Raw genomic sequence first — 12316 nt, 5'->3', positions numbered from 1 at the left:
CCGGCTCCGGAGCTTGGGCGGCGAGCCCGGGGGCGTTCTCCTCTCCAAGAGGGCCTCTGATCGTGCGGCACCCTCTCCGGGCCGCGCACGCAAGGTCCAGCCACCTGCCTCCCAGACAGTCTCGTTTTGATAAGTTCTGCTTCCCCGGGGGGCCGGCGGCCCGCCGTGGAAAAAAGGGTCCCCGAAACGGCTGCGGCACTTGTATGTCGCGTCTGGGTTTGGAGACAAGAGCGGGTCGCTCGGCCAGAGGCCTCGCCAGCCTCTCGCCTCGCGCTTTGGCTCCTTCGACATCAATTTCCGGGCCCTCCGCTCTCTTGTCCCGCCACCTCAACCCTCAGCTGCCTCCCGGAGCCCTCGTGGAATAGCTGTGGCGGGCAGGCCGAGGCTGACCCCCCGCCCCATGAGCGGTGGGGACCCTGCGCGTGTGTGGTTTCAGGCCCTATCTTCAACACCCCTCACTCGGCCTGCCTGGCTCGTGGTAAGCGCTCCATAAACATTTGGTAAATGAATGAATGAATGCTCACTGAATGCCCTCTTTGCGCCCACCTGGTGCTAGGAGGGTTGACTCAAGCTGAAAGGCATGGGACCTGGCCTCTAGTTCAAAGTTTCTGGAAAGGTCGGGCATCCTGTCAGTTTCGTCTTCAGCATTCAACGTGGCACAAGGTCCGCCTGAACGCATGAGTGAAAAGCATAATACTCGGAAGCTTTAAAAACAGCTTGTAACAACTGGCAATGAGGCCGGGTGCCGTGGAGAGAGCAGGATACCAAAAAAAAAAAAAGCTTGTAACAGTGCTGGGAGGAGGCTGACCTCAGGGCATTAGAATAAATGCACGCAGGACACAGGACTGGTGCGGCTGAGAAGAAAGCGGTGTGGCCATCAATACTGTCAGGCTTCTTGAGAGCAGAGGTTTTCCAAGAACGAGGCAGGCAAGCCCGCGGGGGCGGGGGAGGGGGAGGTGCAGAGGGTGGCAGGAGGGCAGGCACTGAGGTTAGACAGGAGACAGACTGAGTGACCTGGCAGCTCAGTACCCAGAGGCCAGGTTACTCATCAAAGATGGCACCACTCATAGGCAACAGGGGACATGGGGCTTGGCATTGGGGCTGGAAACAGAACTGGAGCACCCAGGGTTGGCGCCTGGCTGGAGTATTAATTAGCTATGAAGCAAATGTGTTCACCTCTCTGGGCCAGATTCTGTGAAATGGGAGAAATCATGGTATAGACTACTAAGGATTTGGGAGGATTATATGAGCTAGTTTTATAAAGTCCTTAGAATTTTGCCTGGCACATAATAAGCGCTACATAAATGTTAAAGGAATGTGGAGAGTGGTCTTTTATCAACGTCGTTCCTTGATGTGATGTGAGAGATGCTTGTACATGAGCAGCAACATCTAGCCAATTAAAAAAGTTGTGATTCTGTTCTTTTAAAGGGACGTCTATCCCTAGCTGCTGTGTGAATAAAAATAAACCTTCCATCTACATGATATGAAAAGAAAATGATCACATTTGATTCTCATAAGAAACGTGTAAAATAAACACGACCCCCATTTCACAGAAGATAAAACTGAATCCCGGCGGCAACTCAAGCTTACGGTCTAAAACAGAAGGCTTCGTTTCCAACCCACCTCCCAAACTATTGCTCCTTCAATTATCCCCATCTCCACAAATGGCACTGCCAGCCCACCAGTTGGCCAAAAGCCTTGGAACCATTCAGGACTCCTCCCTTACACGCTCTGCAGCCAAGCATCAGCACATGTCTGCCCTTCTTACACAGCACTTCAGAGTCTGACCGAACCTCTGCCATCACGGGGAACCTGATTCCTCATCATCATCACTACCTGGACCATGCCATCTGCCTTCTCAATGCTCTACCTGCTTACACTCTTGCTCCTCATTGTATGCGCCACTTAGCAGCCAGAGTGATCTTTTAAAAGATGAGTCAGACCATTTCCCACCAGGCTTAACATCTCCCATGGCCTCAACCTCTCCCATGGCCTCATCATCTCCCATGGCCTCAGGATGGCCTGAAAAGCTCTACTGGACTCACCCATCCTCCCGCCCCCTATCCCCCCTACCCCCTCAACCCCGCCTCATCTGTCTCCTCCCAGTTTCTGCCCCACAGCCTACACCCTAGCACACTGGCTGCCTCACCATGCACTCCACAGACAGCCTGTCCTCTTCCCTGAGGCCTTTGAACTCACCACTCCTCTGCCCACTCGCACCCCCCACTCCGCCACGTATCCGTGTGGCCCACCCACTGACTTTACCCAGGTCTCTGCTCAGATGTCCCCTCCTCAGTCGCCTTGCCTGACCATCCTATCTAAGATGACCTCTGTCACGTTTCATCCCTTTGTCTGGCTGTATTTTACTTTATAGCTCCTCTCACCACCTCGCATTGTATTAGATCCCTGTTTATCTGTTTATCATCTATTTGTCTCAATAGACTATTAAACTCACTGAGATTAGAAGCTTGTGTGTCTTGTTCATTGCTGAATCCCCCAGTGCCTAAAATTTGTATCTGGCCCCTGCTGGACAATATATATTTGTTGGACAAATGTTTACACGTGGTTCTTCTAACAACTATGTACTATTATGAGGATTGTGTAAGTTTGTATTTATAAACCCTTTAGAACTGTGCCAAGTGCCATATGCAAGAATGGTTCAGGCCCTGGAGAAGTAAGCCTGAGGACCGTGATGCTCCTGCCCCTGACGGCCTGTTGATTGGGAACATGAATTACATGGCAATATAGCCACCTGGGCCAAGGTAGGGGCCTGCAGAGGGTAACTTGGGAGCAGAGAAAGTGAAACTGAAAAGTGAAAGTGAAGTCGCTCAGTCGTGTCCAACTCTTTGCGACCTCGTGGACTGTAGCCCACTAGGCTCCTCCGTCCATGGGATTCTCCAGGCAAGAATACTGGAGTGGGTTGCCATTTCCTTCTCCGGGGGATCTTCCCGACCCAGGGATTGAACCAGGTCTCCCTCATTGCAGGCAGACGCTTTAACCTCTGAGCAGCAGGGAAGCCCTTAGGGAGCATAGAAGGGCTTGGAAATCAGATTGGGAAGCCTTGGAAGACTTGCAGAGAGGGGAGTGGTCTGGACCCAGGCTTTGAAAGACTTGCTGGAGTTAGCTAGAAGAAAGAGGGGAGGAGATTCCAGACAGAGGGACGTGGAAAACAAGCTAACTCAAGGTGGGAGGGTGTGTGGAGGAAACCAAGGTGTGAGGGGGAAGCACTGAAAGACTTCGAGCAGACAGTGCTCAGTCAGATTGCATTTGAGAACCGTTGCTCAAGGCTCTGTAGTGGAGGGTAGATTGTACTCATCACAGCCCTGCGAGGAGACCACTGCAGTCATCGGAGAGTGAAGGAAGGAGGTTGAGTGAAGGCAGCAGGCAGGGGACTGGCGATGGGGCCACAGGTGCCTGTGATAAACCAGGCACTTTGAGCTATTGTTTCATCACTAAGTCGTGTCTGACTCTTCTGTGACCCCGTGGACTGTAGCCTGCCTGGCTCCTCTGTCCATGGGATCTCCCACCCAAGAATACTGGAGTGGGTTGCCGTTTCCTTAGGGAATGAAATCTCCTGGGTGTCCTTGCTAACTGGATGCGGAAGTGAGAAGCAGTTGGGCCAACTTCCTGTCCTGGGAGAGTGGAGAAGCTGAGTGGATGTTTGTTTCTCACCAGCTCGGCAGGCTTGATCAGTACTGAGCTGGAAGGTCACACATCGATTCTGAGCTTCTGATAACACAGACCTTTGACCTTTGAACCTCTGTGCTTATACCCATGATACCCTCCAAAACATCTTCTGGCTATTCCATATCTGCTCGAAAAATCCTCTCTCACCTCGATCCTGAATCCTAACACAACCTAACATTTTAAAATAGTTCTGAAAATAGGCCTAGAACTTTCTTTCCCTTCAATCCGTGGATTACCTGCCAACCTCTACTGTTTGTATTTGGGTGAAGATTTGAGGCCCATTTTAATTTCACGTGATTGTCATGTGACTCCAAACAGAGCATCCTTAACCTTCTTTTAGAAATAAAAATAGGATTTATTTTTTATTCACAGCCCTCACATGATTATGAAATGGAATTTTTTTCATATTAGTTTAGTTTTAATGATAATTTTAAATAGTTTTCATTATAAAAGTCACTTACACATAATACAGAAATTTCAGAAAACAGAATGGCATCCACCTTAATCTTTCTACCCTTACAAAGCTCCTGTAAATAATTTGGTTTATTTATTTTCACAATTTTGGAAATACTTTGATGAAAAAGAGAAAGCCTTGCTATTTAAATCTGTTTATTTCTTTGTTACAAAGTAGAAACAGGCTTTGGTTATTTTTAGCTGAGTTATCCATAAATACTCAATATCCTTATGAATCTTAGTATTTGTGGAATGAAATCCTTTTGCACTTGGTGGAAATAGAGCTTTTGCCAAGTTGAAAAACTAGCATAGTTATGACTGCCAATGATTCTAGAGCAATTCTAAACAGTTCTAATATGTATCATGCTGAAAGTTTTTCCCAAACTTATCTTCATTAGTAAACTCTTTTAAAATGCCTAGTCATCATTATACTTTCAGTTCAGGGGAGGGAGAATTGTTGTTGTTTTAAATATTTATTTTTATTCATTTGGCTGTGCCAGGTCTTAGCTGCAGCATATGGGATCTAGTGACCTGACCAGGGAGGGATCAAATCCAGGCCTCCTGCTTTGGAAGCAGAGAATCTTAGTCCCTGGACCACCAGGGAAGTCCTATTGTTACTGTTAATAGCTACCGTTTATTGGGTGTTTGTTATATATGAGGCATAAACTAAGCATGCTGTATGCATTTACGCCTCAGAGCTTTTTCAGATAAGTAAAATTATCCCCATTATTACAAATAAAGAAACCGCTACATAAAAAAGTAATTTGCCTGAGTGTGGTCGTAGAGGCGAGTAATTGACTAAAACCCCCCAATTCTACAAATCATAGCATTGGAACCTCTAAGCCTGGGTGGGCTGTAACTACAGTTAAATACAACAGTCTCTATTTTGCCCCAACAACAGGGCCCTTGGGCCTCTAGAGAAGATGGCGATGTCTTTCTTCCGTTCCCCTAAAAGAGAGCCAATGATCCCCAGAGAAGGGCTTGGCTAGTGCTGCCATCAAGGCCAAGAGCGAGGTGCCCGATGGCGCTGCTGCTCCTGGGGAGCAGGGCAGGGACAGGATTGTCCACTCCAGGGTGCCCATAGTCCCCTCCTAACAGGGCTGACTCTCCCCCTCTTCTTTAAAAAATAATTTTTTATTTGTTTATATTTCTCTCTGGCCGTGCTGGGTCTTTATTGCTGCCAGGGCTTTCCTCTAGTTTCAGCAAGCAGGGGCTCCTTGCTAGTTGCACGGGCTTCTCACTGCTGTGGCTTCTCTTATTGCAGAGCTCGGGCTCTAGGGCTCAGGGGCTCAGTAGTTGTGGTTCCCGGACTCTACAGCACAGGCTCAATTGTGGCGTACCAGTCCAGTTGGCCTGAGACCTGTGGGATTCTCTCGGATCAGGGATCGAACCCTTTTCTCCTCAAATGGCAGGTGGATTCTTTACCGCTGAGCCTGCAAAGCAGGAGATGCGGGTTTGATCCCTGGGTCTGGAAGATCCCCTGGAGAAGGAAATGGCAACCCACTCCAGTATTCTTCCCTGGGAAATCCCATTGACAGAGAAGCCTGGAGGGCTACAGTCTATGGGGTCGCAAAAGAGTCAGACACTACTTAGCGACTAACAATAGCACCAGGAAAGCCCAAACCTCCCACTCTTGACACCTCTGATCCATTAAGTAATCAGAGAAAGAAAAGAAAGGCCTTGCTCAGTTGTATCTGACTCTTTGCGGCCTCATGGACTGTAGCCCACCAGGCTCCTCTGTCCATGGGATTTCCCAGGTAAGAATTCTGAAGTGGGGTGCCATTTCCTCCTCCAGGGGATTTTCCTGAACCAGGGATCGAACCCGCATCTCCTCTGTCTCCTGAATTGCAGGTGAATTCTTTACCACCGAGCCTTTGGGGAAGCCCGCTTTCCAACACTGCTGTGCTTAATTCCATCCATCCACGGATACAGTCTTCCGGAGTTTGCTTTCTTGACCACTGCGTGACTCTCCTGCCTGGACTATAAACTCTTTGGGTCCAGGGCTCTTGTTAGTCTCATCTATTGCTATATTTTCATGACCTAAAAGAGTACTTGGTACCTCACTGATACATAAGAAATTTTTGTTGAGTGAATAGATTAACCACATAGATAATAAAATGTTCTTATATCATATAGTGGTGTGGAAAAAACGATTATAGCACAATGTTATGTTTAAAAGCCAAAACAATATTGCATATATAGTAGCACTGCAAATATATAGATTTTTCATCTTCATTGGGGTAAAATACACATAAAATTTTCCACTTCCGTCATTAAGTATATAATTCAATGTACACATGCAGATTGTTGTGCATTCAACTACATATTTTTAAGAAGACGTCGCCTATGAAGTTAAAAGAAATCTGCTACTTTCTACTTCTATTTTAAATGTAAGAAAAAAAGGAAAATACAAAGAAAAGAAAAATATGTAAACATTTCAATGACCTAACAGGTCTGGTCACACGCTCAGAAATTTCTTTCATCTCCAGGTCCAACTCTGAGTAAGTGAACTCATTGAGGGAGGAAGCCTGAAGACTGAGAGAAAGGGACAAAACATGTCTAATTAGTTACAAGTGCTCGGAAATCCTGAAAAGCATAGCTGACTCAATTAGGTGATCAGACAACAAATTTCTTATTTTTGTCTCTCACCAAGGCAAGAGAAGCTTGGGTACCCTTTAAAGCACCATCAACAAATCTGCGTCTCTCAGAGGATGGAAATGGCTTTAAAGGGTAGGAATGGCTTTCAAGTAATGCCCGGGGCCTAGGCATCACAAGGTTAAGGGGAAAATACAGAACTTATCTTCTTGATGTGTAGAAACCCTCAGGGCCCTTTGCTTCTTCACACCCATGATTTCTCTGAAATAATGCCCTTCTGTGTAACTTTCTGCTCTCTCAGACAACATGAGAAGGAATGGGGGGCAGGTGGTGTAATTGCTCCATAAATAAACAGAAAGAATGCAGTTTGCTTTTATCCAGACAGATCAATAAGTTCATAGGAAAACTATTTATCATCCCAAATCATTAACACACTGCTTACATATGCAGATTAGCACACCAGAAAAATAACCCTTGTAACAGTCTGGCAGGAAGCAAATACTATTGGGAAAAGAATGATGTAGCCTTTGCAACTCAAATTTTAGGAACAGTTTCTGGTTTAAAGAGTTAGCACATAAAACAATATATGCTCCATTTTAAAGAAGTCTATCCTATTTATTATTTTTTTTAAATTTTTTACTTTTTGGTTGCATCACACAGCATACGGGATCCTAGTTCCCTGACCAGGGATCAAACTCATGCCCCCTGCTTTGGAAGTCTAGAGTCTTAACCACCGGAGCACCAGGGACATCCCTCTCTCTCCTATTTATTAATCAAAGAAAGTAAAAGTTGCTCGGTGGTGTCTGACTCTCTGTGACCCCATGGACTGTCTGTAGCCTGCCAGGCTTATCTGTCCATGGAATTCTTCAGGTTAAGAATATTGGCACGGGTTGCCGTTTCCTTCTGCAGGGGATCTTCCCCACCTAAGAATCGAACCCAGGTCTCCTGAACCGCAGGCGAATTCTTTCCCATCTGAGCCACCAGAGAAGCTAGCAGGGGAGCCATATATATATGGGTGGTCCTCAGGTCCTATTTCACCTTATATGGACAGAATTTCCTCTTTTCTTGGGAGCCACATATTTTAATTTCAAATATTCTGTGACGATACCCAGAATTGTTAACCAAATTCTGGCTCCTTTATGAAATGAGACCTGCGTTCCTGGAAGTCATGGGATGCTCCAGGACTCGAAGGTGGTATCAGTGTAAGTTACCACGACCCACTTCTGCAGGATTCGTCAACCAGTGACTGCTGGGCACCTAGACTGGAGGCAAGGGTCTGCCCAGTGGTGGCATTACCCTGTTACTCAAGAGGCTCCAGAAGTAGGGCCGGCAGTTTCATTGTTAATGAGTTGGCGTTCACCTGTTCTTCCTTCTGTGGATAACTCTTATTTTCAGTTATTTTCCACTTGCAAAGGACTCTTGCCTGGGCTGAGTGCTGAGCAGGTAACCTGCCTCTTCTTGCTTACACTGCAGAAACATAAATGAGGTCACATTTTTGTTGAATGTTGTAAAGAGAACCGGTAGAATAGTTCAGAGGAGCTGCTCAAGCCTCTTAGGACCTGTCCAAGCCTGGGGAGAAAACACACACAAGAATGGAGATAGATAAGCTGTCAAATAGAAACCCCAGTGTTTATTTAGGACTCTCAGTAGCGATATGAGTGTGGGACTTTTTCTTATTACGGCTGCACTGGGTCTTCACTGCTATGCACAAGGGTTTTCTCTCCTTGCAGAAAGCAGGAGTTACTCTCTAGTTGTGGCGCGCCAGCTTCTCCTTGTGGTGGCTTCTCTTGTTGCGGAGCACGGGGCCTAGGCGTTCAGGTTTCAGTACTTGCAACTCATGGGCTTAGTAGTTGCAGCACATGGGCTTAGTTGCTCTGAGGCATGTGGGATCTTTCCAGGCCAGGGATTGAACCCATATCCCTTGCACTGCAAGACAGATTCCCTTTCTTTCTTTCTTTTTTTTTAAAATATTTCTAAAGTTTATTTAACAAAAAAGTTCAGTAAGAAAATGTACACAACCCAATTTTTCTCACAGTAAAATGTGAAGAGGGGACACATGGGAGCAGCTGATTTCTCTGGGGAACACAGCCATTGTTCATACTCGTCCCAAGGCTTCTAACATGATGATACTATTTCCTCGTATTCACCATTCCACTACTGTTCTGTTGCCCATGAGTTGCCATCTCCACACATTCATACATCATAAGATTCATAAAGGGGTCAAGTCCCTAGAATATCCCTTGGACATGTCTGCCACCATTTAATTTCAATGATAACATCTTGTTCATAAATTTTTTCATCTTGGGAGGGTGAGCCTTGCTCGTGATGTCTACCTGGCAAGCCCAAAGAAGCCTGCAAATAGAATTCTAGTCGTCCCTCCAAAAGGCAGACTCTTAACCACTGGCCTACCAGGGAAGCCCAAGCGTGGGACTTTGATGGCAGCGTCTGAGAGGGAAACTTGAATGTCATGCTTTGGAAATAGAGGCTCAGGTAGAGCCCTAGGGAATGGAAAGAGGAGGTAAGAGATTTCTTAAGCCAGCTATACCATGGACAAGTGGGCAGTGGGGTGACAAGAATTAAGAAGCCTGCTGTTATGGCCTCTAGTTCTCAGATCAGCTTCCCTACCCAAAGTTCTGTGACACAGAGCAGCAAAGAGCAGCCCTATCTTACCAGCCAGAGGGTAAGAAAGGGGACAAGATGGAGAAGGACCTGCAGCCTTCTCCACCTGTCACTGTCAGCGAGGCTGGACTGACGCCTCCTTCTCTGAAAAGTGAGGGTTGTCTTAGAGACTAAGGTCCCGCCCTAGTTTGCATAGTATCCGTTGTCTTGTACCCATTCATTCCAAGAGCCCATTAATGCCTGTCAGGTACTGCCCTGGGCCGTTGGAGAAGTACTTGTGCCACAGGGGAAAAGAAGAGAAACTGAAAAGTAACTGGTCCAATAGAAAAAAAAAATTTCTTAATGCCCACGCAAGTAAGTAGACTTGGGGTGTAACTACAGACCAGCCCAAGTCTGGATCTAAAAGGATCTAGAAGGCAGAGGCTGCCTTTTCTTTTATTCCCTGTGACTCCCTTTAACCATAGCGTGGTCTTTATAATACCTGTGGGTAGGTTTTGTAAAGTAGAACACTCCTTGAAAACTGGCTCCAAAACTCAGCAACCACATTTTTCTCTGAGAACGATGTTACATTCATTGCATGAAGACCTAATACCCAAATATGCCCATAATGGATGCCATGCCAATCCCATTAACATTCATAATATGCTAAAGAGCTTTGAAAAGAACACTTGGGTAGTTTTAATCCTTCAAGAACTCAAATAAACTAATGCAACATTGTAAATCAACCATACTTTAATAAAATAATTTTTTTCAAAAAGAACTCAAACAGTTCTAAGCAGGAGCATGTAGCTCACCAATAAGCAAATTGATATACACAAGAAACATTTTTATCATTTGCATACTTAAAAATTTTCTGTTCTTATACTTGAGTTCCAATCCCATGTCCAAATTGTTTCAAGATTCAGAAAGCTATATTGCACTAGAAAAGAGCTGAGCTCTCTTTAAGTGAAACATTTTTCCCTTTTAGCTAATAGAGACATGAAAATTTTTAGTGAATTACAAGAAAACTGTGCTTTATCTGTAAAGAGACCTATGGGATTCTTTATCTACTGTATAATCAGAAGACCAACTGATTATTTTCATTCTAACCTAAACTGTTATACTGATATCCATTCTAGGTATTCCAAATGATTCAAATATACAAGTTATGTACTTTATAATGGAATTCAGTTCAGTTCAGTCATTCAGTCATGTTCGACTCTTTGCAACCCCATGGACTACACCATGGCAGGCTTCCCTGTCCTTCACCAACTCCCAGCACCTGCTCAAACTCATCTCCATCAAGTCAGTGATGCCATCCAACCATCTCATCCTCTGTTGTCCCCTTCTCCTCCGGCCTTCAATCTTTCCCAGCAACAAGGTCTTTTCCAATGAGTCAATTCTTTGCATCAGATGGCCAAAGTATTGGAGTTTCAGCTTCAGTATCAGTCCTTCCAATGAATAGTCAGGACTGATCTCCTTTAAGATGGACTGGTTGGATCTCCTTGCAGTCCAAGGGACTCTCAAGAGTCTTCTCCAACACCACAGTTAAAGAACATCGATTCTTTAGCGCTCAGCTTTCTTTATAGTCCAACTCTCACATCCATACATGACTACTGGAAAAACCATAGCTTTGACTAGACAGACCTTTGTTGGCAAAGTAATGTCTCTGCTTTTTACTATGCTGTCTAGGTTGGTCATAGCTTTTCTTCCAAGGAGCAAGCGTCTTTTAATTTCATGGCTGTAGTCACCATCTGCAGTGATTTTGGAGCCCCAAAAAATAAAGTCAGCCACTGTTTCCACTGTTTCCCCATCTATTTCCCATGAAGTGATGGGACCGGATGCCATGATCTTCGTTTTTTGAATGTTGAGTTTTAAGCCAGCTTTTTAACTCTCCTCTATCACTTTCATGAAGAGGCTCTTTAGTTACTTGTAGTGGAGACTACCTTCTAATTAGGTAAAGCAATGGGAATAAGATTTGGGGGAAAAGAATATATTTTCTTAGATTTAGATTGTGTTCCTAAGATATTAAAACTTACGAGATTTAGAATGCATTTTTTACTTAAAAGAAACTTATTTATTAAAAAGTTCATTAATCAAAAGTGTGTAGTGCATTATGCCAAGGTGCTCTTATCTATGTAACACCTGCCAGGTTGATAAGTAGAATGTTACCAGCACCCCAGAAAGGCCCTTCTAACCCTCTCTATCGCCATCACCACTCCCCCACCTCCCCAAAGCTAACCACAGTTCACCTCTAACAAAGATTAGTTTTACTAGTTTTAAAATTTTTTATATAAATGGAAAATATAACGTGTATTTTTTGGTATGACTTCCTTTATTGAATATGTTGTCTTGGAGAGTCACCCAGGGTGTAGTTCATTCATTTGATTGCTGTGTAATATTCCATTAAACGACTATACAACAATTTATCTGCTCACGCTACTATTCATGAATATTTGGGTCTGCTTACAATTTGGAGTTGTTAGAAATTGTGCTCATCTGAACACTCTGGTACATGTCTTTTTAATGCATATCCTGCAGGGATTTCTGTTAGGTATACACCTAAGAATAAATTGCTGGGTCATAGGTTATATGAATGTTCGATTTTGTGAAATAATGCCAAACAGTTTTACAAAGTGGTTGTAAAGTTTCATTTATTCTTGGCAGTCACGCTTTTTCTATTTCTGGCAACAGTAGAGTGGGTAGGATTTTTAATGTCTTACAGGTTTCTTGGAACAAAACATCTTTTTAAACATAAACACTATTTGAATGAGTCAAGTTTAAAGTAATTAAGGGTTCAGAGATTAAATTTATTTCTACACTACAAACTTTTTTTTTAAATAAGTGTAAAAGTGCTTGGGGCAAAACACATTTGGGATTTCCCTCTTGCCAAAATATCTGAAAAGTAATTCCAGCTGCTCGCTCAAAATCATCCACAGCTGGGCTGGCCAGCTTCTGACCTGATATTGACCTAGGGTTTTCA

At 44.6% G+C, this 12316-nt stretch overlaps 1 pseudogene; it reads right to left on the bottom strand.

The window, feature by feature from the left end:
- Positions 1-8830: 8830 nt before the first annotated feature.
- Positions 8831-9050, bottom strand: LOC138069761 (small nuclear ribonucleoprotein G pseudogene; annotated as a pseudogene).
- Positions 9051-12316: the final 3266 nt, after the last annotated feature.

The sequence above is a fragment of the Capricornis sumatraensis genome, chromosome 22 (genome assembly GCF_032405125.1).
Source record: "Capricornis sumatraensis isolate serow.1 chromosome 22, serow.2, whole genome shotgun sequence".
NCBI lineage: Eukaryota > Metazoa > Chordata > Mammalia > Artiodactyla > Bovidae > Capricornis > Capricornis sumatraensis.
Note: the sequence above shows the minus strand (reverse complement) of the source record. Positions and strands in the feature narration are given on the sequence as shown.